Consider the following 25,031-nt stretch of genomic DNA (forward strand, 5'->3'; position numbering starts at 1 on the left):
CTGAGACCAACCAATCTGAGCAGAATAAAGGTTCATCCAAAGAGAAACGCACATAGAGCACCCAGTCCATTACCTGGAAAATTCTCTACCACAAAATTTCCCCTTTCGTATTGCCTAATTCAGTTTCTCTTCTGTGGCCACATTTTTTTCACCTGAGGACGTTTTTTTGGATGATATGTATCACTTTCTTTTTTACTGCATGATCCATAGTCACTAGCCTTGAGCGGCTGGGATGCGGAAGGGAAATGAGGCAGGTGAACTCTGTTACATATGAAAAGGTATCAACTCCCTCTGTGGTTTGGTAGTGGAATTCTAATACTTGGTGTAAACAAACACTTCTTCGAAAATGGCCAGTATGTGAAGAAGCTGTTACTGATTGGCTGGGCTGGCTGAATTTGGCTCTGATAGTGATGTACCTTCCTAGGAGTGAGGGCTGTTCTAATTATTTGTGTGGAGAAGTGGGATGTTATGCCATTTACATATTTTACACACTAATCTGATTTGTGTGCAATTGTGGGTGGTTTGATTCTTTGCACACTTTTCAACTTCCCACATTTTCTACCTTCAACATGAATTACCTTTACACTAAAAAGGTATATCATAGTGTTGCAATACAATAAGATTTTTTTTTTAAAAAAAGAGTTTTACCACAACAAAAACGGTAGGGGCAGCCTCCCCTCTAGGGATCAGCAGTAGAGGGAAGAGCTGCTGCTTTATGGGTACCTTCCTGAGCAGAGCCTCTCGAGCACAGCTGGGACCTCTGGGAGTGCAAGGTTGGCGGGATCCTCCCCTACCTGCTGCAGGTGCTCTGCGGGATTTGAGGGGGAGCTGGAACAGATGTCCTCAGTAGTTTCTCCTACCTCTGAAAGTCTAGGTTCCAAGACACTCTGATTGTTTATCATTTTCTCCCCATGTCTGGGTTGATCTGAACCAAACACTGACATGAGATTGTAAGGTGGCAAAGACTCAGCCACTTGCTCCCTACTCCCACACCCCTCCCAGAAAAATGCTTGTAATAACGCCTACAGTGCTATTCACAAACGTTAAGGGTGATCCGTAAAGAAAAGACTTGATGGGAGGTACAGCAAGGAAGTTAGCTTAGTGGCAGACGCTGTATTTCATGAGTATCATTTACCTTCGGAAAGGAGACAAGTACAGCCCTTTTTAAGAAGATTAAGTCCCTTCCCACGTTAGGACACAGCCCTGGAATGAGAGGGGGATAAAGCACAAAGGTAAATTGTATGTGTGTGTGTGTGTGTGTGTGTGTGTGTGTGTCCAAATAGTGATGACACTTGCCCCCTATGATCTAATACCCTTCGCTGACAACGAGGGATGCCCTGTGCTCCAGTAAGCGACTCTGAGGGCTGTTTTTTAAACAAAAAATCCCAGGCACCGAAATAGCGACGTCGTCTCCCCCTTTCGAACCCGAGGGGCAGTTCCCAGCCCTGTGTCCTGACCGCTGCCCCTCATCAGCGACTCCCCCTGGTCCACACCTCCCAAGCCAAGGTGCGTTCCCCCAAGTCCCGAAATGAAAGAAGAAAAAACGGCCCTCCCAGGCCCTCTTCCGGACAGCGAGGTCATCGTATGCTAATGAAGCCGGAGGAGACAGCCGCCCAGCGCCCGCCTGCGAGCGTGCCCGCGGGTTCGCAGCTCTACTGCGCGCCACTGCGGCGCAGCCACAAATCACCGCGCGCTGCTGCAGACCCTCCTGCCTCACCGCGGGGAAAGAGGGAGGATGCGGGAAGGTCTGAGTCCCGCACCTGGATCGCTCACACCTGGGAGCTGCCTCCTGGCTCCGGTCTCGTGCTTCCCGCTGCAGTGATGGCACGGATGGGGGCAGCGCATCAGAATCACCTGTAGGGCTTTTTCGAACTCCACAGACCCCTCCCCAAATTCTAGCCCACTCGTCTAGAGGAAGAAAATCACTGAATGTGCAGGATGAGTGCACTGGTGGAGTTTTCGAAAGCCCCACAGGTGATACTAGATGCACGCACACACAGGAACACACATCTTGTGTGAGTCCGAGACTAAACAGGTCAACCCGACGTTCTCTCCCTGACCCTCTTCTCCTTCCGTAGCTACTATTTGTCAAGGTCTCCGCGTTCGCTTCAGCTTCCCTTCACGACCCCTAGCTCGGGGGCTTTGTGGAGTCCCCCAAAGTCCTGGAACCCCGCGGGACGGTCAGACGCTTTGGCGGACAGACGTTAGAAAAAGTGTCCCCGCTCTTTGCCGCCCTTGTGCACCCTGGAGCGCGAACTGAATACCAAAGGTAAGTCTAGAAGGGGCGAAATCTGACCAGTTGCTTCAGCAAACTGCGTGGAGCCAGGACGCCTCCCGCCCGCACACCTTTAAGGTTCGGAAGGTCCTCCCAGTCGAAGAGGAAGCCGGTGCGCCACCCCGGGCGACTCCCCGTGCCCTCACCCTGCCAGCGGGGCATCTCCTCCGGCAGGGGCTGTGTGGCAGGTGGCAGGTAGCATCGTCGGGGGCGGGGGGGCGCGCCGAGGCCTTGTCTGCAGCTCCGTCCCCTGGCCACGGGACCGGCTCCCGCTTTGCTCCCCTTTTCCAAGTTGCTGCAACCCGCGCCCCCAGCCCGAGCCCCCCTCCACCGCGCCGGCCACGGTCTTACCTCAGCATGCAACACTTTGTTGCGCGGTTCTCCGGAGCGCCCCTTCCTTGGGGCTTATTCCCTTACTTGGGAGGAAAGATGAACCGAGAGACTGAAAGGGGACCGAGGCTGGCGTCTGGGCGTCTTGCGGCCCGCGCAGCCCTCCCGGGGAGGGGGTTGGAGCTCGGGCGGCCCGGTGGGGGTTAGGCAGCGCCGGGGTCTCTGCCCGCTCCGGTACCCGCGGCTCCCGAGCGGTGCGTCTCGGCTGCCCGCTACTACGGCACTGCGGCGCCCTGCCCCTCGCAGCGGGCAAGTCAGGATGCCACGCTCAGAGCTGAGCCCTGCTTGCGGGCGCAGAGCCCGCCCCCCGCCACACAACCGCGTGCGCGCGCACACGCGCCACACCCCCGCGCGCGCGCGCACACACGCGTGAATGCGGGTGGGCTCCGTGGGAACCCGCGCCCCTTTGGTAGTTCGGGCACTTCTCACGGGTAGGGCTTCGGTTTGGGAGGAAGAGTTAGAGGCTGAGTGGTTTGGAGAGGATGCAGCAGTGGTGGGCTCCGCAGGGAGAGGCCAAAGGCCCGCTGACTCAGGGGACAGGGACAATGGTTTGACAAATACCCACATCTCAGCCAGGGCCTAGGCTGCCTCACTATCTCGACCAAGTCAAAGAAAAATCAAAAAATTAAAAGTCAACAAATTCGCTCCGTTCCCTACGCACTGTCTCTAGCATTCAAATCACTGCCCCTGCCCAGGGACCTTTTTTGGAGGCTGGGGATTGGTGGCTGTTCAATCTGAAAAGCTTTCTCCCTCCGCAGGTATAGTGGCAACCGCCACAGCTCACCGGAGCTGGGCTCTGATCGCTGGATCAGGTCTCAGGACTGAGGGTTAATTCCCTTTCTCCTTTGCTTTTAGGTGACTATGGGCTGTTTTCCTGCACAGCAAATAGACCTCTTCTTACTTTTAAAATGTAGAAAAGCACAGAAAAGGGGCTGGGAGTGAGGGGTAAGTGATGAGGGCCAACATTGGCCAAGGCACCACTCTTTCCATGACGTGCAGGTCTGTATGGGGTGACAGTGGTGGTGATGACACTATCTCAGGCATGTCACACCAGCAGGGTGACTTCTGTCCATTTCACACCACATTTAGAGTCATCCGGAGTTTGGTCTCTCATCTGTAAAATACGTAAAGTTTACCAGTTTCCACAACTGAGAATTCTTTTCCGCCAGCAGGCAGTAAAGGTCCCCGGCTCAGGACTGCAGCCAAGAAAAGCTTTCGGCGGATGCAGAGGCGCCAGGGGGCCCTGGGTGTCTGGGTATTTGGGGAAGAAGCCTCAAACATGAATGTCAAACAGCCCCGAGGACCCTGATGGTCAGTGTCCATATTGGGCCATCTGCAGGCAGGATGAAGGGACACATGAGAAATTGAGGCTCAGAGATTTCCCAAAGGTTCCAGAGCATAGTGAAGGCAGTGCCAATACCAAGGACCTCATGTTCACACTTCATCCTACCATTCACCTGTCATCTATCTATCTATCATCCTGGCTTGGTTCTTAAAGTTCCCTTCAGCTGGACTGAAATAATCCTGGTGAGGGTGCTCTCAAAGTTCTTTTATCTTTTCTTGTTTTCCTTTCACTCACTGACTCATTCATCTCTTGACTATCTGTTAAGCTCCTCCTGTGTCTTCCAGCACTTTCCCCTGACTCTAGTCCTGGGCCTTCCCTGGGAAGAAAGAGGAAGCAAGAGACAGAATGGGCTTAGAGCTGTCCCTGTCCCTGGTAGAAGAGAAGGCTGGTCTCAAGCTTACTGTATGCATCTTCACTGTGCTAGGTTGGGTGGATGTAGAAAACAAAATCCTCGCCTTCCGAACCACATTCTCTGTGGAGGGAAACACGCTTATCCACACGTCACCAGAAAACAGTTTTGTTCTGTCTAATCCTGCCTCCTTCCAAAGAAGGGGAAACTGAGAGAGAGAGCTTGTATTTGGCTGGGCATTATGGTGGATATGGGGATGCATGCTTGCGGGTAGGGGTTGGGGCAACATGGAGTTATTCTGCCTATTTGAACAGGAAGGAAATAAGTTGGGTGGGAGGAATGGGAAAGACATGCAGAGACAGAATGCAGACACTTGGCTGGGAGTGCGCTGAGGAAGAGTAACGAGAGAGAAACGTCCAGAACAGGGCTGCCAAGCAAGGATTTGGAGAACAGGGATGCTTGCAAAGATCAGTAAGCAGTTTGCTAGGGGAGAGGGGCCTCGCTACGAGGTTCCTGCTCTCTACCCTTCCTGTGAGATAAGGCATTTGTAAAGGCATCTGTTCCCCAATTTGTGAGCGGATTCCTTTGGGGGAACTCAGGGTGGTGTTGAGTTCAGCATCTGGGTTGATGTAGGGTGAGTACAGAGAAGCCTGTGTGGGCAGAGGACTTAAAGACAGCTGGCCACTGGGTTACATGCAAATAACATGTGGGAAAAGGGTTGTGCAAGAGGTTGAAGCAATGCGGAAGGCAGGGGGCTGGAGGTTGGGAGAAGCATGGAGAACATTTATGTTGATTGAGACTTCATGGGGGAGGTGAGGTTTGGGATGGGATGTGAGAGCAGAGTAGGGATCTGACACACAGATCAGCAAGACAGGACAACCTAGGCTGAGGGAAAGCGAAAGCACAGAAGGAGGACAACTCATGGTGAGTTCTGGGCCTTACAGTAGAAGAAAGGAAGTTGGGACCCTGTTGTAGAGGGTCCCTAAGTGCCCTGCCAGCGGTGTAGACTTCAGGCTATGAGTATCGAGGAACTATGGAAGATATGCGCTTTTTGTTGTTCTCGTTTGGTTTTGACAGGGAAGGGGCTGGGAGGCCTCTGATGCCAGCTTCCCCGGGTAAGGGCTTCCCGTCAGAATGGAGAGTCAGGTGGCAGAGGTGTCATGTTGCTGCCTCCGTGAGAGCCCAGGGGTGCAGGTGGCTCACTGCAACAGGGCGCCCAGTGAGGGGCTGAAGCCCAGGCCCCACCAGCCCAGCCGTGCAGCGTGGCAGAGCCAGTGTCCTGCCTTTTCTCTAGTTTGCACAGGGGCTTGGCATGCGCTGACAGAAGCCCTGGCTGCTGAACTCTGTCTTTGAAAAGGCTGAAGCCCCAGTGAAACGAGTGAGGATTTATTGAGCATTTGCTGTAAGTGCAAATACAGGTAAAGTGGAAAGAGTCTGAAGCAGGAGTAGCTGTGAGCCTGAGCACACCTCTGCTCTTGGGTGACACTGGGAGATGCACTGCAGGGTACAGAGGAGGAAGCTTACTTCCTCCCCCCAGAGCATTTGTAACCCATGGCGGCTATAAAACAAACACTCAAAACGATTAAGAAGCAATGAAAGACAGTATAAAATTAAGTGTCGAGTTGTACAGAGCAGATTCTCAGGGCGTGAGAAGGGAGACCTCCTCCCAGCTTGAAGAGTCCCGGAGGGTTTCAGGGAGGGGGAAGTTCTGGGCTTCCCAGTGGAGCCTGCGTTGGGTCCAGGTTGGAGAGGAGAACGCGAGGAAAGGGCTGGAGGCTTCTGAGCGTGGGCTTCAGCCTCCGCGGCCACTCTAACACTGTTCCCATTGGTGGCCAAGCACTCTGATGAACCACCCTTGTTTCTGAGAGACAGGGCATTTTTGGATGTTTAACTGGCTCAACACTTTACATTCCCTGAGACTTCAATGTTGGCAGCTCACACTTGCCATGTTGCTCTGGGAACACATCATGCAAGCCAGCAGCTGATGCCTGCTCTCTATTGCCAAGGCAAAGCTGGGGCTGCGTCAGGTAGCTGTGTCTGGAAAGCTTTAAGTTGGACTGTCTCTGACAAGCTGGGGGAACTGCGCGCGATGCTGCCCATAGCTGAGGTCACAGAGGTGGGGTCAGTGACTAGGGACCAGGAGACCTGACTTCAGTCAAGACCCTGCTTGGGGGGATCAGTTTGCTTCATTTTTCTGGGCCTCACTTTTCTCACCTGCAAAACCAAAAACTTACACTAGATTATCTCCAAGTTGCCTTCCACCCAGTATTTCATGATTTCATAATTAGTAGGATCTTTCCATTTTATCAAATAGGTAGAAGATGGGAACGGATATTAAAGTCCTAACTTTAGCTTTCCTCTTTGCTTTGGTTGTAAAGGTTGTGCTTGAAAGAAATTGTGAGGCTGTGGATGGGGACAGAAGAAGTAGGAGGCTCGGCTCCTGGTCACAGTTTTGCCAAGAACAGGGTAAGTGAATCCAGCCCTGGGAATGTAGGCAGGGCAACCCCCTCTATGGGCCTCGGGTTTCTTATTAGTAAAATAAGGGGGTTGGAAATGGTCTCTACAACCCTTTCTGGCTCTGCTACTATGTTAAGTACTGTCAACTGAACAACTTTTAAGTACTGCCTCATAACCGGGGTGGACCACCTCCACAAAGCTAGCTTGAAAAATAACCACAATAACAACTGATAAACTTGGGGGGAAAGCACAAGAGAGAAGCCATGAGGTTAAGAGTAATAAACGCACCATTTAGATGGAATTGGAAGACCTGGGTCTGTGTCTCTAAGCCTCAGTTTCCTCTTCTGTAAAATGGAACTAGCAATACCTGTACCACTGGATAGGGTAATGATTAAATAAAGAAGCATATGTGAAAATGCTTTGTATATTTAGAATTGCTATGCAAAAAATGTATAGTTATTAAAGATGGTCTGTTCCCCTAAGACAGTCTGTCTTTAAAAAAAAAACGCCCAATTATATTACTTACTCACTGGTCTGCTTCCTAGGAAGCAACAATTTGGGTCAGTAACTGTCTCCATGCCCCTAAGGATAGCAATATTTTAACATGAAAACTTAATAAAGGAGCTGGCGGACTTTAGACTAACAGGCTGCAAATCTGCCCCCTGCCTAGAATTATGCAACGTTACAGTGGATTTCTCAGGAACTTTGATTGGGTTTATTTGAAAAGGAAGGAGACACCCACCCATCCAAGATCCTGCTTTGATTGTTGCCTGTTGAGAGAGGCCCGGTGGGAGGAAGGGAAGGGAAGTGTGAGGAAGTAGGGACAGAGAGAGAGAGAGAAGCCTGTTGCCTTCCTGTTGTATTTTGGGCAATGGATGCTTAACTTCATGCTTTAATGAGCTTGTAAAGAGGCTAATTTTGGTTCACTCACATCACTCTGGATCTGTTTTCTGCTATGTCTGGTCAGGAGACACTGCTGTGGAATTCTACACTGCTGTGGAATTCTTCACTGCTGTCCCTAAAGGGGAAGCTTTTCTGGGGACCCCTGGGAAGAGCCACAGGGAGGAAAAGCTTCCAGTTCCATAAATGACCATGTGCTTCAAAGCCTGTCCAACTCACAAAACTTTTGAGAGAATCAGTCCATTTTTAAAAATACTGGTCACTTCTTTATCTCTTGTTAACCAGTTTAGAGGGACAAAACGTCACAATATGTTAGAAATTAAGGGGGCCCCTAAGTGCTGGCCCTTCTCTCATCCATTCTCTCGACCTGCTGCCAGAATTACTTTCTGAAGGCAGACACCCCAGAGCCCTCCCTCTGCTTAAAAGCCTTCAAGGTACCTCAGATTCCTCATCTATAAAATGGACATGATAATACTTATTATGCATAAGTTTTTACGGGGTTTAGAAGAAATTATCTGTTAAAAAATTCACACAGCATAGCACAGGGAGATCAGCTCGGTGCTTTGCGATGACCTAAAGGGGTGGGATAGGGAGGTTGGGAGGGAGGCTCAAGGCGGGGGGATATGGGGACATGTGTATGCATATGGCTGATTCCCTTTGTTGTGCAACAGAAACTAACACAGTATTGTGAAGCAGTTATACTCCAGTAAAGATCTATCAAAAAAATTAAAGTAGCTGCAAACAAAAGTTAGCGCAGTGTCAGTCACATAGTAAGCTCTCAGTGAATGGAATTATTGTTGTTACTGCTTTAGAATAACCTTGATATTCCCTAAAATGGCATGTGAGGTCCTCCGTGAAGTGGGCCCGGCTAACTCATCCACTTACACTTCCTGTAAGCCCTTCAAGGACTCGGTCCACACGTTGACTGGCTTCATCATCCCCACACACCTTGGACCCACCCATCTCTGTATCCTACTCAGGCTCCTCCCACGGCAGGGAGAGCTGCCTTTTTCCTCTCTCTTACTCTTTCTATAGTGCTACCTCTTGAAGCTAATTATCCCCTCTCCTCTCCTCCCATTGAGATTTATTTAACACTTATCATAGTATTTACAGCAGGCTGCCTCCTATTATGGTTCCTTGCATGTGCTTCACACCCATTGCCCTGCCCCATCCCTGGGACAGCAATTGTTCCTCACACTACACCTTAATCATCTTCCTGTCTCTCAGAGAGCATTGTGCATCGTAGGGAATCCATAATATTGCACTGAATTTAAAGAAGACCTCCTTGTTGTCCCTGAGGTTCTACCACTGAGGGAAGGTTGATCCCCACTTTCAAATCTTCTAAAGAGCTCCCAGTCGCTGAGCACATACCGTGTGCCAGGCACTGTGGCGGGTTCCTATGTTCACCCTCCTGAGAGCACCTTCAGCCTCGCTTTACCCTGGAGATCTGATGGCTCAAGATCACCAGGCATTAAGCAGTGGAGCTGGTAAGAGAAACCAGAACCCTCGGTGAGTACACTCCCCACTTCCTCTGAGTGAGTGTCTCCCACACTGAGCGCGCTTGATTTTCATTCTACAGCACTTGTGAACAAGTCGGATTGTATGATATAAAACTGGATTATTGCTGCCTGGCTGTATTTTTTGACATCTTCTCCAAGTAGTTTCGAGCAATATGATAATAGCAATAAATAACCATGTGTTAAATACTTATGTATCTAGCACTTTACACACACACACACACACACACACACACACACACACACACATTAATTCTACAAAGGAGATGTTATTAATCCCATTCTACAGAGAGTTTAATTGGGGCCTGCTATTGGCAGGGAAGTACTGGGGGGGATGTGATACTCAGGGTGGAAGCTGTTTTCCAACAGGTATAATGTTTTTGTTATTTTAATCACCAGCATACCAGCTGAATCTCAGCCCTCAATTTTTACTGAATGATTAATAGTTTCTTTCATCTCTCTGACATATGCTCTTAACCCTAAACCCATACATACCTCGTGAAGTGACAGGTAGTCACTGGCCACCTTCTTCCACCACTGAAAGGAAATGGGAGGAGAAAAAGGGGCAGGGCGCTATACCAAAGAGACACAGTCTCAGGAGATAGACTTAAGCTCAGCTGAGGTGATGTGCCTTCCTCTCCAGCTGGCAGTCCTCCGGGTGTGGTCTTCAAATCACCTGGGTCAGACTCTCCTGAGTGCTTGTTAAAATGCATATTCCTGGGTTCTATCTCAGACCCATTGAATCTGCCTCCCTGGGGGCAGAGGCTGGAAATTTGCATCTTTAAACCCGCAGGTGACTCACCTGGACCCTGAAATCTGAGTACCACAGCCGGTGCTAAGCTCCTGTCAGGGATCCCTTTCAACTGCAGCTGTTCCAGATAAAACTGGCTTTTTCTCAAGTTATCAGCATCCATAATAAATAAAGAGAAACCATTTAAATTTTCATTTTATTGCTTCGCAGTGTTGCCCCTGGTCCAAAGGCTATTGTACAGTCTGGCACGTTCCATATGTCTATTTAATGATGTTTAAAAGAAAAAGTTCCCTTCACAGTATAGCTTTATTGCTCCTTATTATTTTCCTTTGCAAATATCTCCAGTTAGAGCTACATTGTCAGTTACTTTTCTTAACGTGGGTCCATGAAAAAGTCTATTCAGAATTTCAAACAACAATTTCATAAATAGACTTTCAGAACACAACATGTTCCTAAGTAAGGAACTGTCTGTATTTTACAGTTTTTGTAGTTATTTATCTCTGAGAAAAAGATTTTTACAGTTAGCCCTAGAAGGATGTGCTTTGGGGGACTCTGAGTTTTCCCAAATCTCCTTCTCACAGAACTCTAGCTAGCTTCGTGGCTTTCTTGATCTGCAAATTGTTTCTAGGTGTTCTGGGAGTTTTGCCAGTTTGGGATATATGAACTACAGGTGTAGGAAGTGGACTTTTTCTCTCATTTGTGAATTTTTTCGTTTAAAGATGCTTCTTGGGCACCTCCAGTGTACCAGATGCTATGGTAGGCACTGGGGATTCAGACAGGCGTCTTGCTCTCTGTCCTTGAGAGGCTGAGTCTAGTAGGTGGAGCAAAAATTACCGACCACCCAGGGGAGGAATTGGTGGTGAGAAGGGTGCTGTGGGATTAAGGTCTAAAGGGAAGAGAATCAAGCAGTTGGTGGAGGAAGGATGAGAGAGATCCCAAGCACCCACCGGGAGTTCTTTTTCTTTATTTATAGATATTCCATTGCTTTGAGCGATCCCCACCTCTGCTGGCCTAGGCATGCACACCAGCAGATGTTCCCTCGGTGTTTGTGACAACAGCAAAAACTCCTCTCCCTGTGCTGGGGTATGGGGGCAGGGCTGGAGGCAGGGGGAGTAGACCAGGGCCAGTTTTCAAGTGGGTGAGGGGCAGGAGATGCTAATTGAGAGGTGGAAGGCAGGGAGGACCCTGCATTCTATGGCTTTGTAGGGGCTAGGAGCTCTATGTATTTTTTCAAAGAGACTCTAAACCTGTTTTCTTGCCACTTCCTCTTGTTGGTCCTGATCTTGCTTTGGTATCTGTAAGAATAAAATGCATCCCTTTTTTATAGGACATCTCTGCAGATGCTTGATGGCAGCTTCCGCATTCCTCCTCCTCTTTGCCCCAGAACATTCACTCATCATTCATTCTGGTGTCCATCCAATACACATTTAGTAACCAAACGCTCTTTACGAGCCTACTTTTTCCAGGCACTCTGCTAGGTGCTGGAGGTATGGAAATGAAGAATGGGCCTGTGTTTAATGGGAGGACTGGCGTGTGGACAAATGATGACACCATGGCCTCACCATTGATCTGGGAAAGAGAGGCACAGGGCATCCAGCTGGGGTAGGTGGCTGGAGGGGGCTGGAATGAGACTTCTCAGAGGTAGGTGATGATGCCTTATCTGTGTCTTCAAAGCTAGCCAGGGTCTTCTGTCTGTCCTCCTGTGACACATGGGACCCATTGACACCTGCTGCCAGGGGTGGTCCCAGGGCCCTACCTAGTGGTGTGCTGGAGACAATGGTGTGCATCTCTTCCCAATTCTGTGCTCAGTGACATCATGTTGGTAGTTTGAAATCAGCCACAGTGAGAGTATTTATACCACTGTGATTTACAGCAAATGCTGCTGTAAATCAGGCACCCTTGCCCCACTCTCACCAGAGCTGTTTGTCAAATATTTAGTAGCAGGTACCTACCATACCACCCCATACCTGATGCATGGTAGAAACTAACACAGGGAGGAGGAAGGGCCTCAGCTTAGCTTCTAGTTCTACCATGTGAATGGTCTGCCCACCTTCCTACCCTTACCTCTCCAGCCTCCTGGGTACACACTCCACTCAGACCCTCACAGTGACCGCTGCCCTCCATTGGGTCCCTCAACAGAAGCCCCACCAAGTCTCTAGGAGTAATGGTGTGTGCCACTGTGTTGAGAACCGGGGAGCTGGTTTCTGACAGTGGGTCTCCTAAGGGTGATGAGGCTAAGAAGGTAGACACTGCTGCCCACACAGTTCTTCTCAGATGTTTCCCCCAGAAATATCACTGTCACTGCAGGGTAAGCTTGTGTCTTCCTCCTTGGGTCTTGAGGCAAAGCTTGAAGCACATACTGCGAGCTTTGGATTTCTTTACTGCCTCATGCTTGGTCATTAAAATTGATAGAAATTTGGACCTCAACTCCATGATCTTTTCCTGATTGTTTAGTATAGAAATAAACAGCAGAAATGTGCTCTTTATCCTTTTGCTTTTGGGTGGTGAATGGAGATGGAGAAAAGTTCCCAATTTGAGCTCCAAAACCCGAGTTACTGCATAAACATCATTGGGTTGCTTTGTTCTAGGTGACTGTCTGCTTCTTGTATGAAACTCAAAACATAAATATATTTGGAGATTTTCTTCCTCAGCCTGGGTATTGGTGTTACTTCATCTCTGCAGCATCAAAAAAAAAAGAAAGAAAGAAAAGGGGAAGAATAGGAACTTGGCCAGTTTTCCATCCATCCACGAAGTCAGAGTCAGCTTATTTTGTTGCATTCTGGTTGCTGGGTTTTCTGCTCTCTTCTGCTGACAATTACATTTAATAGTCATTTAAGAGATTGATTTATATCATTGAGCCCTATGCAGTTTTATATTTAATTTCTGTTCTTGTCAAGAATCTCAAAGATATCGAGAAGAAAGGAAGACGGAGAAGGAAAATACGTGTCATGTGCCAGCACTCTCTTGTGGGTTGTGTCATTTCATCCTCACAGCAGCCCTTCAAGCGGGAGGCAAGGACCCTGATGCTCAGGAGAGTTAGGTGAGGCACCCAAGGTCACAGAGCTGGGGTGGCAGTGGGCAGGAGGCAAGTGTGGTTCTGTCAGACACCGAGGCCCAGCCTCATTCCACCTCATTGCCTCTCCTCATAATCACCAGATGTCTTCAAACTCCAGGGAAGCTGAGGCCAAACCTCATTTTTCCACAAACCAAAAGGGGCCTCTGGAGCTCCTTGGGTGAAGATGTCCTGCATTCAGTGTCCTCCCGGGCTGTGGCCAGAGAGGGTCCCTCAGGTCTGGGTCCCCATGGGGATGCAGGGTTGTTCCCGTGGTTGTGAAGCAGAGAGAGCCAGCCCAAGGACAGCTGGAAGGAGGGCAATGGAGGCAATCACAGCAGTAACAGCTACAGAAACAAATCTGTCAGCTCCCCTGCACCGCTCACCTTGCTGGGCCAACTCTCACCCCGACCCCGCAAGGAAAGTATTACTATTCTACAGTACATTTCACAGGTGAAGAAACTGAGCGTCAGAGAGCCTCCATGACTTAGCCAATGTCACACAGCCATGCTTACACCTGGGGTTTGAACCTGAGACTGTGGAGCTCTAAAACCTGTGCTCTTTCCGTCACAGGACCCACCTTCTGAAGGCACCTACTAGGTCCATTTTCTTCTTCTCTCCTATTGTAGACAGGTTTGGGGATTCCCTTGTATGTAGGTTGTTTGACATCTTTTGTTCGTTTTTATTGTCCCTGATTATCATTATTCCTTATGCTTATCCCTGCCATTCTCCCCACCCTTGTGACTTTTCCCCCTAAGAGCAGCAATCCTCTGGGGTCATCTTTGACCTCTTTCCGCAGGAGTACAAACCAGTTGTTCTTCCCTCCTATTGAAGCTGCTACCCTCCCCCTCCCACCCCTGGAAGCAGCAGAGAAAAGGTATATTCACAGGAGCGTACCTGGAGGATGAGGGCAAAGGAAGAAATGGTAGGTTTTGCTGTTCTACACAGCAAGTGAGATTTCTTGGTAGAAAACTTAGAAGTATTTCTAGACACAGCCATGGCTGCTAAAGCCTCCAAAAGGACCTCCCAGGAAAACTTTCAGACTGGAGGGATAAACAGATTGGTGTTGGCTCATTTGCCCGTTCATCTTCCTAGAAATGGGGCCTGGGGAGGTGACCCCTTTAGACAGGGTCTAACTCTATATCCCCAACATATCGGATTTTATGGCATTAAATGGAACATTTGAACTATTAACTCCAACTCAGCATGTCCCAGAATCAATTTGTCTCCTTGTGTCCCATAAATTTGCTTCTCCACTTGTGCTCCTTTCCGTAGAGATTGGCTCCCACTCTCTGCAAAGCCACCCAAGCCAGAAACCTCAGGATCAGTTGGACTTTCCCTCTCCAGTGCCCCCTTCCATCTTCAGTCCCTCAGCAGTGACGATTTGTTTTGCTTCCTTGCTGATTTCCACATCTGCTGCAAGAGAGCAGATTCCTCATGCGTCCCAAAATGCAGATCTGATCATATCACTGTCCTGTGATTTTCTCTTTTTACAATTTCCCCAATACTTTCAATGTAAAATCATAAATTCCTTTCCCCATCCAATAAGACCTTTTGTGACTTGGTCCCTGCTTACCTTGTTCTGACTCATTTCTCATCTCTGCCCACTCCCGTCTACACTCCAGACATTCTGAAGCACTCCATTCGGAGCTTTAAGTAGTTGCTGGTCCTTGCGACTCCTCTAAAAATACATTTTATACCTCCTTTCAGGTGAAGAATCTGAGCCTAGAATCACACAGCTAATAAGCAGCAAAATCTGATTTTAAAGACAAGTCTCGGGCTTTCCTGGTGGCGCAGTGGTTGAGAGTCTGCCTGCCGATGCAGGGGACACGGGTTCGTGCCCCGGTCCGGGAAGATCCCACATGCCGCGGAGTGGCTGGGCCTGTGAGCCATGGCCGCTGAGCCTGCACGTCCAGAGCCTGTGCCCCGCAACGGGAGAGGCCACAACAGTGAGAGGCCCACGTACCGCAAAAAAAAAAAAAAAAAAAAAAAGACAAGTCTCACTGTCACTGAAGACCAGGTCTTTCTGACAGATTTGGGGAGCCTGGCATACTTTGTGGATTTTGCCAGGCCTGCAATGAGAGAGAGAGGGTAGACTGAACCCCTTCTACTCAGAAAATCCCGACATCATCTGGCTATAGCCCTGTCCTCTCTTTCTGACCCACATGATTTTGCAGATGTGAGGGGTGACTGAGCCCCAAGATTAATAATCGCTGTGAAATTCACTGTGGCCAAAGAGAAGGCACACGATTCATCTTGTGAACTGTGCTCAGATCCCATTGCTTGAGTTTAATCAGGCTAATGAACCAGATGGCTTCCTCTCTAAAGTGACTTCTGCTGTTTCCAGTAGTGAATAACAGCACACCAGGATTTGAAAGGGAGAAAGAAGAAAATTCAGCTGGGGAGAAACATCCTCCAAGTTACCCAGCTGATGGGTTGGCAGTACTGGGAGAAGTGGGGAAGGGTGGCTGGGGTATGGAGGAGGAACAGGGTGGGTGGGAGCTTGGTGGTGTCCATTCTAGGCCTGTCACCTCCAGGAAAATGTTCCCAAGGAAGGGGAGGGCTTTTTAAAGTGTAGAAGATAAGTCCAGGGAACTCAGAGGCCAGTGCCTTCAGAGGAGAGCAGGTGGTAAAGGAACTTGATCCCAATAATGCATTCATTTGTCTAACATTTACTGATGCCACTGTATGCATAGCCTATTGTAAACACTGAAGATACAACAGTGAACCCAACATGGGCTCTGGTTCTAAAACTCAGGGCAGTTGTCTTTAAACATTTTAAAACTACAGAATCCTTTGTTCAAAGGAAACCTTACAGATAAGCCCAACAATTAAAGAAAGGCAAAGCTCTAGGTGGCCTCTGATGAGGCCCTTGTGAACTCTAGGGACACACAGAGCGCAGTGGATTGTGCTGTGCTGCCGAGCAGGAATGACCCAGGGGCAGGGGACCCAAGAGCTATCTTCCAACATTTGATGGGGGGTCCTGGGGAAGAGGGGCCTGACCTATCCATGGTGGTCCCATGGAGTCAAGACTCTATTATGAAATAGAAAACCAACCCAAACGTCTAAATCACCAAACTGAAGAAAGAATAGGGAAATGGATGGCCTTCATGAGCAGCTGGAACCAGGGATAAGATGCTACCAGATCCTGGTCCCTTTTCTCCCTTCCCCCGCCCCTCACTCCCCTCCTCCCCGTGCACTTCTAAGGGAGTCCCTACCCACAGGCCTTGCTGCAGTGACTATGAATGTGTGAGCCTGGCCATGTACTACGCCCTGAGGCAGCCCACACAGACACCCCTGAATGGCCTATCCTGGTCACCTGACTTAAGGGCAGCCTTAAGAGGCTGGAGGCTGGCCAGGGGCTATAACTTAGGTTTGCATTAAAAAGAAGAGCTGGGACAAATGAATTCTCTGTCTCTGAAAACGTGAGCCAAGAGACACAGAGAAGTTGCCGGTTAGCTCTGGGGAAGAGAGAGAAATTTACTTAGATTAGGGGTCTGAGATGGCCTTTGTGGACTGTCCAGTCAAACGTCTCAATTTGCCCTGGGGAATCCCAGTTGGTCTCAGGTTAATTATGACTAGGGCCTCATTTCACTCTCATGAGTATTCGGATTTAGATGAAAAACTATTCAATCACTTTAATTATGGACCATAATAGGGTGTAGAGTGGGAGATGGGAAGGGATGAGAGAGAAGGTGGGGTCAGGCCTGGAAGAGCCTTGTGGGCCAGGCATAAGAGTTTTGACTTCTATGGTGAAGACTATGGGGATTTTTAACATGGAAAGTACAAGATCAATGTCTGCCTTTACAAAGATCATTCTGATAAAGTGTGGACAGCTGATGAGAGACAGCTAAAGAGCTGAAGGCAATCAGCTGGGAGGCTGACTGAACACTCCAGGCAAGACAGGGTGGTCTGAAATATACCAAGTGACTTGTAGAGATAAGAAAAGCAGATGTGTTCAAGGGCTATCCAGGAGGAAGATCTGAAAAGATTTTGGAGACTGATTAGATTTGGGGGAGAAAGGTGTTAAGGGTGAACAGTGATGCATTTCTGCAGGAAAAGCCTGCTGGCGGCTGGAACGGTGAGTGCGGCTTTGAACGTGTTGGTTTTGAAGGCCATCAAAGTGGCGACTGAGCGATCAGGGTGTAATTAGGGAGATGCTGAATGGCGAGTGGTTGTTGGGGGTGGAGGGGGCGCAGGTAGCTTCATTCGTGGGAGTGGAAAGATCACACAGAGAAGATGGGTAGGGTGAAGAGCCGGAGGCAGGAGGGAGGACAGGTGAGAATAACACCCAGAGCTGTCTGTGCGTCTGCGTCTCATGCTTTGCCTTGCATTCCTCTTACTCTTCTTCTTGTCATTCCCCACCACAGACTGTACTGGGTTTGAGGCCTGGCACCTTTTAAAGGTCGAATCATCTCCCACAGTGCCTTTGTGTAGCAGGTTCTTTGTATATATTTGGCACTAAATGATGGAAAGTTTTTAAAGGCCTGTGAGATTGACCACCAGGAGATCACTGATAACCTTAGGAGAGCATTTTCCCAAGGTGTGTTGGGGCAGATGCCAGACTGCAATGGTACATGGAATGGCGGATGAAGGAGAAAGAAACCAGTAACTCAAGCTATAATCCGGGCTGCCTCACTTTCCACTAGTCCATCTTCTCCATCTTCACTTTGAAGGCAGTATAGTTTTTAATTATTCTTGAAAGAAGGGCTTGAGACATTTAATCATTCGGGAGCCGCAGGTGCAAATGGGGGAGTCAGAATGTCTGGTATGTTTTCCCCTTAAGTCCAATGCTGCTAGAAAAACGACAGTGATAGGAAGCACGGTACTATGTTTGAATCCCAGCTTTGCACTTGGGAAGGGCACCATTTAGATAGCTCAGAATAATTTGGAATTTGAAATCAGATCAGATTTCAAATTGGGGCCAATATCTGGCTCTGTTATTTACTTACCTAATAGTTTTGCAAACTTTGTAAAGTTTCAACATCTCTGACTCTTGAGTTACTCATCAGGAAAATGGGGATGATAATGAATATCTTTCAATTTGCATAGCTAATTCAATGGGTGGTAGAAACTGAAGCTCACAGAGGTTTTATATAACATTCCCATGTCATTTGACTAGTATGTGACAGAGCTGGGATTCCAACCCAGAGCTCATCAGTTTTGATGTTTTTTTACTTTCTAGGGCACTCTGCTGCTTGACACATGACCTCAACTCTTCTTTGGACTGAAGCAAGGCATAAATAACTCGATAAATGCCTGGATCAAGAATATGCAAAGTTCCCTTCCCTACCCTCATTGTCCTTGGGACCTTAAGAAATTACCCCCCCCCCCCCGCCCCCGCCGACTCCACCATTATCGCTGAAGTTTCTCATTAAACGGGTAGAAAATTGTATGACCTACTGCACAGGCTAATCGTGAGGGTTAGACTAGTTAATGTCAGCGAAGGTACCCAACAGAGTATTCACATGGTAAGTGCAAATTAAACGGTAACTAAAGCTGATTTCAACTTTGAGATTGGTGTTAACTCTTCGAACAAGCTCTGCTGATAGTGGCAGTAATTATAGTGATGGAGGCGGTTGTAGTAGGAGCAGCATTAGCTAACATTTGTAGAACACTGGGAAATCTTCAAGTGCCAGAAAATAACTCTCATTTAAATAATCTCATTTAAATTCACAACAGCTCTCTTAACAGATGTCATTATTCCTATTTTTACAGATTAAGATAGAAAGGCATAAAGAAAGAGGATAAGTCACTGGTCCAAAGTCATCGAGCCTTATGCGATAAAACAGGGGTCAAATCCAGGGCTCAGAGTATTAGTGAAGTCTCCACCTCCAGTAGACGCCAACACGTGAACCCCAAGGTTTGGTCAGAATTTATTCCCATGAAGAGTCTTATGAGCTAAAAAGGAAATAAAGAGGCACTTTCCAGGAAGCACCATGACTGCTGAAGAGGCAGACCCAACTGGCTCACTGGCTTTGCTTCTGGGAGCTGACCCTGGGCTTTCGAGGACAGTGCTAGCAGCTGGGACAGAGGTGAAGGCATTGTCACCAAGCCGTCATCTCTCAATGGCTCCCCAGCCCCAGCCTGTGCTTCTGTGGCCTCCTGGCCTGCCAGCCCCCATTGCTGAGGCCAAGGGGAAGGAGAGAGAGACCTGGGCTAAAGGCTGGCAAGAGACATAGTCAGAAGGGAGAAAGGTGGAGCAAAAAAACCTGCTGAGGGGGCCTGGCAGGGAGGCTGTCAGCCTGCTCATCTGTATGCTCCGGGGTGAGGCCTGCAGTGGAAGGCACTGCCTGGGCAGAGTCATTTGGACGTGGGCATTGAATCAACCAAACCCCATGGGCACCAGTTCTGGGCTTCTGGGGACTCAGATCCCATTCCCTGCTTGCCCTATCCTCTGCCCCAGCAGTGGGATGGGCCTGTATGCGTGTGTGTGTGTGTGTGTGTGTGTGTGTGTGTGTGGTGTGTTCCCACATTAAAGAGGCAGAAAAGATGGAAGGCCCAGCGTCCGTCCCCAGCAGGAGCTCAAGCCCAGGACTGTGTCCTCTCACTTTCTCCCTGTAGCTGCTCTAAAGTCCTCTCCCCCAGATTGTTGGCAAAGCTGCAGAACTTCTGATTCAGTGACATTTTACAGGATCACCGTGTTCTTTCTTCAGAGCCATTTGAGATAGAACTGAGAACAGGAAGCCCACTGTCTCAGAGAACTGGACCAAGGATGGTGCTCCCCAAACAACGAGGGCTTCAGGGAGTCGGAGCAGTGGGGGAGCAAAGGCAGGAGCTAATACCCCTTGTGTTCCAGGCTGGCATCAGGTACTGTCACATGTTTTTTTCTTTTAGTCCCCTCAGTAGTACCAGGAAGTGGGTAAAATTGTTCCCATTACAGGGAGAGGAAGTTGAAGCTAAGAGGGAGAAAAGTGATTCACCTAAGGTCATTCAGTGAGTAGGAGGCCTAAACGCTCTTTAACACCAGTCTTTTCTAATTCTCCATGATGACTCTTCCATTATGCCATGTAACCCCCAAGCTTTGCCGTGAACCAGAGTTCCTGGGACACATCAGTGGTTTTTAAGGTAGTGCTGAATGGCGTGAGCTTGGGGGGCTTACACGTGCACCGTGGTCACTGTGCCTTGTCTCCTTCTATACACTAAATCTAGGCTCTATCAGAAATTCTCCTGGAAAGACAGACAATTACCAGACTGAACTGGCCGCCTCCGTGCATATGGATATGGATGAGTATGCATACATAATCAGACAGACACACACACCTACCGAAGGATCTTGGAGCTGGCAAAGAATTGGTCGGCCATTTAATCCAAATCCCTGATTCATTAAATTTCTAGTAGCTAAACTAGACAGTTTTCTGGTCTGTGCTTGGAGATTTATAGAATGTAAGAATTTTTACGAAGGGAGAATTGTAAGAAATAGTAACAAGTGGGGTGTGACCCCAACAATGCACAGGCTTACAGGGTAAGCACCCAGATTGTGTGGTGGTTGTGGTCAGGAGATGGTTTGGTTTCGGTAATAGCAGCGGCAGTGCTGGTGGTCCTGATGGAGGAGGTAGGGATGATGATGGAGGTGGTGGCTTGTTGGTAACAATGAAGGTGGTGGTGATGGTGTTGGTGGTGGTAGAAGAGGTGCAAGTGGTGCTGATGGTGGCAGAGGTGGTGGCGGTGGCCAATGATGGTGGAAGTGGTGGTGATGGTGGTTGGAGATGAAGGTGGTGGGGGAGGAGTAGAGGTGACAGGGTGGCAGGAATGGTAGTGATGGTGGTTAAAGATGGAGGGGAGGTGATTCCAGAGGAGGAGGCAGGGAGGAAGGTGGAAGGGTGTGGTGGTGGCCTTAGAGGGAATGGTGGTTTACCCTCTAACATTTAGGCTTAAGTTGAACTTCTCAAAGTATGAGGAGCCAGTGCACATGGGGAAGGCTCCAGGCCCAGCGTTGGCAGAGGGTAAGTTCCTTCCTAGAACACCAAACACCTATCCGGATTGTCTCAGGGTAGCCCACTGCCATGAGGAGAAGCAAAAGTCCATAGCTCCCTCCCGGCCTGCCCAGCCCAGGGTGCTACTTGGCTCTGGAAGTCCCCCAGGCCAGAATCCCGCCAGATACAGCCAGTGTCCACCATTCCCAGGTCACAGGACTCTGAGACCTCGCAAAATTTTTGAAGCTTCAATAGAAATGGTTTTGATAGAAACACTCTCAGGTCCACAAAATGTAACACATTTCCTCTGATAGGTACATACGCCCCCGCCCCCCCCCCCCCACACTTACACTCACACAGTTTCTGCAGAAGTTTGTGCTATTTGTTTTTAAAAACCAGTACACACAGAACAGAGTATGTGCTTAACATGCCACATGCCTACCTCCGCCGTCCTGATCCGGGCTGCTTACATGGTGCTGGCAGCTTTGCTGCTGACTTAGTCACTGAGACACCACTCGTGAAGAAAATCAATATGTTGTTTGCCTCTCTGAAGTGAGAGCATGCCAGATGAAGAGTCACAAACAGTGGCCTTGACAGCAGCTCTCCACGGTCCCCCAGTCAACACCAGGCTTGCCTTCTGTTGAGTTTCAGCAGCCTTCTTACCTGTCAGGAGTGACATATGGCATACTTGATAGACGAAACCTCTACTCTGCATGAGCTACGTTAACTAGTATGACATATGGGCTTCCCTTGGCAAGCAGCTATTTTCAAGGCTGTTTTAGGGTAGCCTTGACCCATAATGACTCCTATCATTTATTATGCTCCACAGAACCCCTTCCCCACAAAAGCATCTGCAGCTCATATTCCAAGCACTCCTCCATCCATCACCTCCATGCTCCCAGCAGTACCTCCCAAATCAGAAATTCACTGAAGTGTCTGCCTTTGATATGATCCCTTACTTCCTCGCATGGTGAGTAATAGAAGAAGGTAGAAGAGCATGTAAATAATCATTCCTTCTTGGTGCCTGGTTCTTGGGAGACACTTAGAAAATGAACATTCAGTGAAGGGAATGAGGGCTGGGGTTCCGGATGTGGAATCTCTAGTTTTTTTTAAGGCCACATTAACTGCAGTGCACGGAAAAGGTCAACTGAAATCTTTGACGGCCTCCTGGAAGCAAAGGGCCCAACTCAGCACTGCCAGACCATGAATACAGTTTCCTAGGACCACAGGCTATGAAGCCTTTGTCTGGACAGGTTTGCATAAGACAGTGGTACATGTTGGTACCTAGAAATTCTCCAGACCCACAATTTTAAGGGTTTCCTTTGTATCCCAGGTGTCTCCACGAGGATAGGGTCAGCCCTTGGTAGCTACAGCCCCTTGAAACTCTGGACGGTGACTCAGAGATTAGCCATAAACAAAAAGTCACCCGTGGCATGAGGCTTTGGCACTGTGTGTACCTGGCAGTAGTGTCCCTGCAACCCCACCTGGCTCTCAGTCTCCATATAAGGAGGGGCCCCTAAATTCTAGCAAACCACAGAAGCAAAGGCCAGTTTTAAGGAAATTGCCACTTTCCACGGTAAAATAAAATAATATCCAGACTCTCTGCAGCAGATTCTGCTGGTTGCTAACTGAACTTCCCAACTGAATCCTGATTCTGTTCAGACATCCACCCATTACCAGCGTGGCATTCCACTGATGTCTGTTACTGGTCCAGGAGTGGGAAGTGTAAGAAATTACAGTCCATGCTTGAGGTAGCATCATACTTCTTGATATGCACAAGACGTAGTCCTGATTGCCATTAGCAGCCATCTTAAAACCACAAGGGAAACCAGTTTGGGGTAGCAGCTGACACTGAAGGCAGCTGAGTAGAACGCAGAAAGAACCTGCGTATTTGATGCCATCATTGAAATGTGGATTGCAGCATTCCTGGGGCCTACTCTACCCCAAGCCTCCTGTTATGTCTGATAATGCATCTCCCTATTGTTTGATTCAACACATTCTGTTCCTGGCAGTCAAAATGATCCTAAGTGATATTCGCTGCAAGGCTGAGTTGGGAGGAAGATTCTCCACATGGAGAGAGGCAGAAAAAACAACACGGCCCAACTCTCATTTCCAAAGATTCACCTTTCACGAGGACCTCAGAGGGCGCTACTCCTCTTTAATGCACTACAATCCTTCTCTTAACAGCTCCTCTGTAGAGCAGAGGGTAGGCTGGGATATTTACACAATTCTTCATGCAGTGTTCAGAGATAGTAGCAGGAAAAAACACAGAGAGTAACTTGCAACTAGATAATCTGGTTCTCAAGATACTCCTTGGTCTTTAGATTATGGCTTTGGGTTTCATTCAGTCTTTATATGCTGGGCACCGTCCAGCATCCGAAAGTCATGCCTTAGAAATCTATGCACATTGACGCCTAGTATGCGAGTAAAGGAAAGAGCCCTAGAGGAACAGGGAATCCTTTCTCCCACCTTCTCGGTTTCATGCCTTTCTTGTGGTGATTGACTTGGGAAAGGCCACGTGTCTCAACTTTAAGAAGTCCTTCTTAAGGCCACAACAGATACAATGAATAATGTTGTTAAATAATACATGAGAAGGAAACTCCATCCCGGTATAATGCAATGACTCAAGCATCGATACAAGAGCCAGAAATAGGTCATAAGGGGGACAAGAGCATTATTTCTTTACAAGCTATGGAATGGGTCATGGGTCTCTACCAGTGTGGACCCCCGAATCAGCCGGGCCCAGGCCTCTACAGCCCATGCTGAACACCGTATAAAAGAGATGTCATAGTACATACCCTCCATTCCTATATTGGCAATGGAGCGTGGTAGACTGTGGCCCACTGCCTGGGTTTGCCCCCGTTTTCGTCACTTGCTTGTTGTTGTTGTGGGAACTTAAGCAAGTCACTTAGTCCTTTGAGCCTCAGTTTCTTTGTGTGCAAGCCTATTACACAGGTTGTCATGATGATTAAGAAGATAAAGTATATAACTGTACCTGGCACATCAGTAGTTTCCTAATACATGGTAATTATTTTTAGTTATTAATAACCATTCAGCCAGTTTCCCAATTCCTCCCGTGACCTGTTTCAGCAACTCGCAACTATGTCTTAGCGGCTCATTCTTCTGTTGGGTTTCCACATGACCCTCACACTGGACACACAACTTACTCTTTCCCAAGTTACAGCATTGGTGGTACTCCATCCTGCAATGTCCAGCAGGCATTCTTGGAGAACAGCCTCTGGCATTTCCAGGCCCCAGGACTCTGCCTGTCCAGAGGTGACTCCCTGGGCTGCACTCCCACCCATCATATCCAGACAGGACCAAACCCAAAGCCTTTGAAAGACTCTGATTGTAAGTAGAGGAGACTGTTCCCAGGGAAAATGAGCCCATGAAGCAGCCTCCTTGGAAGTGTTGGAGAGGTGCATGGCTCTCAGGTGAGCTTTCACCATTTCAACAATATGATGGCATTGAATGGCGAACTGCCCCAGCTTTGGTGGGAAGTAAGTCTGGGCACTGCCAGCATAATAAACAGTTTGATCTCTCTTAATAAGGCCCATCTGCCTGTGGTGGGCCAGAGCCGACAGAATCTCCTGGGGCTCCTAGAGCCAGATGCCTTTCAACGGGTTTTGCCATCAATCTTAATAAATACAAGAAGGCAGCAACTGGCACGATAAATTCAAAACAATCCTGACCTGGGAGGCTTGTGCTTGGAAACCCTCACCATTTCAAATCAATTCAGCCAGTATTTACAGGGCATCTCCCATGAACCGGTCACTATACTAGGCAATGGGATTACAAAAATGAGTAAGATTGTCACTGTCCTGGAGATGCTTAGAGCTGGAGAGAGGTGAGGAGTGGGGCAGATGAGGGCCAAGAGGGTAAAAAAGAATTATAGGTTCTAACACAGGGACATAAATAGGGTGTAAGGGGTACACTGAAGAAAGAGGGGTCAGTTCTCCTGGGATTAGGAGGGTCAGGAACGTCTTCACAGGGGAAGTGACCCACATATCAGGTCAACAAATATGTATTGACTGTTAACTGGCACCAATATCTGTGCTAGAGGATTTCACAGGCATTAT

General features: G+C 48.6%; 1 long non-coding RNA gene across 3 annotated transcripts; it reads left to right on the top strand.

The window, feature by feature from the left end:
• The first annotated feature begins 1,210 nt into the window (after positions 1-1,210).
• Positions 1,211-18,354, top strand: LOC116753660. Of its 3 annotated transcripts, none has more exons than XR_004349786.1 (4): positions 1,211-2,269; positions 6,738-6,825; positions 9,016-13,024; positions 18,222-18,354. It is a non-coding gene; the product is annotated as an uncharacterized LOC116753660 (long non-coding RNA). The 3 variants fall into 3 exon arrangements; XR_004349787.1 differs by lacking the exon at positions 18,222-18,354 and adding an exon at positions 3,521-3,610 and having other exon boundaries at positions 9,016-14,841; XR_004349785.1 differs by lacking the exon at positions 18,222-18,354 and having other exon boundaries at positions 9,016-14,841.
• Positions 18,355-25,031: the final 6,677 nt, after the last annotated feature.

This window comes from Phocoena sinus, chromosome 4, assembly GCF_008692025.1.
Source record: "Phocoena sinus isolate mPhoSin1 chromosome 4, mPhoSin1.pri, whole genome shotgun sequence".
Classification (NCBI taxonomy): Eukaryota; Metazoa; Chordata; class Mammalia; order Artiodactyla; family Phocoenidae; genus Phocoena; species Phocoena sinus.